Here is a 4,281-nt window from a genome sequence, read left to right on the forward strand (position 1 = left end):
GATGATGAGGAAGAAGAGATGGTTAATGAAGTGATTGAAGAACTTAGTTGTTGTTAATTGGAGACATACATAAATAAAAACTAGGATTTTAGAGATTAAAATATGAACAAAATGTTTTGTCGGAGCACAGCAGGCATTGGTCGGACATAACTATATATAAATAAATAATTAATTAATTAAATAAGCTCTTAACCTATCTGTGTTTTATTTACTCATACTTTAAAATCTACTGTTTCAGAAAATTGTATCGGCTCTTCAAAACTATTATGAATAAAATGATTTTATGAGAGTTTATTTATGCATGCTATCGAGTGTCATATGTGACGAAAAAAATAAGGGTTGTCTTAAATGATTTATTATGCTACAATGAAAATAGGGATAGGGAGACCTCATGCATAATTGTATGTTCACGTTCATCAAAATACTTTTCATTTATGAGTATGGATGCGTACACTTTGAGAAGGAAATGACTATCATGTTTACCATGATGCTATGACGGTTGCTATTCCCTTTGGGTGTCCGACAACAGCCCAGAGAGTGCTAGTCCGACCAGCAAGCCCAGGGAGTGTTTGAACCCACTTGGTGAGCTCACTCTCACACGTGTGGGTCGTGTGTAGAGAAGTACTACACATCCAATTTGCCCGGACTGAAAAGCCATCTAAGAGAAGACGGTTTTGGTCCCATCATTTTGTATGTGTTTGCTTTCCCCGATCCTAATAGTGGAGTCACTTACTGAGTATTTCTTAGAATACTCAAGCATTGTGCTATTCTTACATTTCAAGTAAAGGTAAGACACTCGGTGACATTGTATTAACGACCATAGTGCTTTTGATGCAAACGTTTAAGTCCATGACATCGTTTTATGAATTATTTTAAATGAACGTATCTGCCTAAAAAGGTCACGTCATGCATATGGTAGCAGCTCTACTTCTTCCTCGGTATTGTATTAAATATCAATTTTAGCTATTGTCAAAAGTTAGGTAAATTTTAGCATGTATTGATACTTTTTCATTAAAACCCTATTATTCTCCCGCTAGTGTATTAAATATCAATTTTAATTATTAATTTTAGCTATTTTAAGTTTACCTATTTTTTTTATTATTAAAACTCTATTATTCGTGTGTTAAATATCAATTTTAGTTATTTGTAAAAAGTTTGGAATTTTTAGTATAAATACTTTATGAATGGCCTAAACTTTTATGAATGGCCTAAACTTATCCCTAGCGGACATATTGTCGTCTTTGAGTTTTTTCTTTCAGACTTCTCATCTAAGTTTTAAAACGCGTCTATTAAAAATAGATTTCCACACCCTTATAAATAATGTATTGTTCACTTCCCTAACCGATGTGGGATCTCACAATCCACCCTTTCCAGGGCCCCGCGTCCACGCTACCACTCGTTTATCTCTTCAGTCGATGTGGGATCCCCATCAAAGTTTTAAAACGTGTCTGTTAGGGAGAGGTTTTCACACTCTTATAAAGAATGTATCGTTCTCCTCCCTAACTGACGTGGGACCTCACAAAATATCCCTGCAGGGCTCCGCATCCACGCTAGCACTCATTTATCTTTCTAGTGGATGTGAGATCTCACAATCCACCCCCTTTCGAGACTAACGTTCTCGCTGGCACACCGCTCGGTGTCCACTCCTCTTCGAAGCTCACACTGGTCATTACACTTATTTATTTTAAAAGCCCTCTTTTTATTATCTAGTGTATTGCGTTAAATATCAATTTTAGTTATTTATCAAAAGTTTGGTAATTTTTACCAAGTATATTTAATTTTTTTAAAACCCTATTCTTCTCTCTGCTGTGTATTGATGCATGCTTAATTTTTTTTGTTTATTCTTTTATCTATTTGTTTAAAAATCAATTTTAGTTATTTGTAAAAATTTTTGATAATTTTTATCACCTATTCTTGTCCCTGTATATTAGGTTAGATATGAATTTTAGTTATGGTAAAAAGTTAAATAATTTTTTACCACGTATATTTAATTTTTTTTAAACCTTGTTATTTATAAAAAAGTTCATACTGCCCATAATTTTCTTGCCTAAATTAAAGAGGTCACTACCTACCTTAATTAATATATGCAAAAATTTGAAATAAAATACTTATAAATGAAGTCATGGTCATAAACATTTAAATAAAATAGAAATTGTGTGTGTGGTATAATTAGTATTGTTGTAGTTTTATTTATTTAAAAAATTAATTTATTAAAATATTTAACATTTAAATACAAATTTAATATAAAAAGCCCATGAAATTAAATATAATCGATTCTTATCAACTAATAAATTTTTTAAACTAATAAAATGAAATAAAAAGTAAACAGAAAAAAAAAAAGTAATTTTAAAATTTAAAAAAATGGCTAAATTATAAACCATACCATAGATTTTGTACATATGAATTTTCAAAAATTCAATAATACCCTCACACTTTAAAAAAAACTAAAAATTTTAAAAATTTAAGAAATACTTTGCCTTAAATTTTCAAAAGTTTTAGTCCAAAAAAAATATAAATAATTATATAAAAAAAATATACGTCAAAATAATCATACCTAGTCAAGCACAAAATTCCCTGCTCGGTTTCTTAACGCCTTCTTTTTTTTCTCTTAAAAAAACTCAAATAACGCAGGAAGAATCCAGCCTTATTGCAGTCTATATCCTCCATATCATGAAACCGTTCCTTATCCACCCGGATACCAAATCCCACCCTTTTTTATCTTTGATGGGAAGCCAGAGCCTGCATGTATTGTTTTGTTCTAAAGTTTTTGCAGGCTTTACTTCAATTTACTAACCTTTGATGCATAAGTAAGAGATAATGAAAAGACAATCATCACTCATGACATGAACTCCCATTTTTGTGTGCATATAATCCATATAAAAGAAGGCATCCTTTGCAAAACCTTTGGTACCCAATTCTTAGAACTCAAAAGTTACAATTGTACAACCTATCAGAGCAGATCCTATTCAAGTAAGATCGTACGTCCCGAACCCATTCTCAAATATCCATGTAAGATTATGCATTTAACCATTGTTTCAGCAACAATATTTATCCAATCTCTGCCTTATTATTCATGTCGCTAAACATGACTATCCTGACCTATGCTAACTTGAGTAGTAGTACCTGAATCCTTTGCGGTTGCCTCTTCATCCAGCTTCTTTCTCCAGTATTCATCAAGAGGTGGCCCAAATATTGCTTTCCCAGAGACAACACCAATGCTGCAACATATATTCCAGAGTCTATTCAGATGCTCAACTCATTTATCACTCAGAAACAATGTTTAAATTCCAGCCCAAAACTCAACGAGAGCTTAAATGTTATACTAAACTTTCCCAGAAGAAATCCCATGATTCATAAACTCATGCTACAACACTAAGTCAATTGTAAACAGAAAATTTTCCTGTAAGAGTTTGGAAACAATAATTTTTCTTATTTTCCAGCCTACATAAACTTGCATTACCAATTTTTTGGATCCTGAGACATTGTTCTTGAATTACAGGGGAGAAAAACTATATGGCTGAAATGGCTGAAAGAATTTAGAAAGAATTTAGAAATGGCTGAAAGATAAACTTGCATTAACTAGTAATGGCTGAAAAAATTTAGAAAGTTTCTCAAATTCTTGAAATTTTTGAAAGTTCTGACTTCTACATATCATCTCAGTAACTTAAATTATGGATCGGTAGGCTGATACCAAGAACTCCAACCCTTTCAATATGCTTCAGTTCTTTCAAATCGGAGATTAATTTGGAGATAGATAAACAAACTAAAACCTAAAATCCACAAGGCAACGCTGAAAGATAATCCTGCCTAGTTCCGTTACAGCAAGTCTTTTAGAAGCGTTTTCATTTACTCTCAAGTATTGCTTAGTTGTATTGTATTTAACCAAAGAGACGTCTCCCCTGCTGATCGTAGAAACTACTTCCTGGTCCTATAATTTAGGGTGCCGTAATCAAGAAGACCATACGAGACAATGCATTCGGGAGATAAACGGCAAGAAAATAAAATTGTGAATCAATTTTCATATAGCAATTTGAACATCAGGATCTATTTCAAGAAAAACAAAAAATTGGGATTCTGCAGATTGTAGTCTCGAATTGATTGATTAAAGGAAGTGATGAAAATTGGGGAAGAGAACTTACATAACAGCGCCAATTACCATGGGGAACGAGAGGAACCTACTTCGACCGAGCATTCTGAATCGAAACTGGTAATTAGAAATCTCTTTATGAGCTTCGAATCTGGGCTTATACCCTCGCTGTTTCTCAAGGATTGCGGGTCGCG

The 4,281-nt window shown here is 32.8% G+C and overlaps 1 long non-coding RNA gene across 1 annotated transcript; it reads right to left on the reverse strand.

The window, feature by feature from the left end:
* Nucleotides 1–2,994: 2,994 nt before the first annotated feature.
* Nucleotides 2,995–4,281, reverse strand: LOC111795527 (uncharacterized). The gene is made up of 3 exons (XR_015421174.1): nt 4,140–4,281; nt 3,771–3,928; nt 2,995–3,218 (listed from the first exon to the last, which is right to left on the reverse strand). It is a non-coding gene; the product is annotated as an uncharacterized LOC111795527 (long non-coding RNA).

Source organism: Cucurbita pepo, chromosome 5, assembly GCF_057944985.1.
Source record: "Cucurbita pepo subsp. pepo isolate OVF chromosome 5, ASM5794498v1, whole genome shotgun sequence".
Classification (NCBI taxonomy): Eukaryota; Viridiplantae; Streptophyta; class Magnoliopsida; order Cucurbitales; family Cucurbitaceae; genus Cucurbita; species Cucurbita pepo.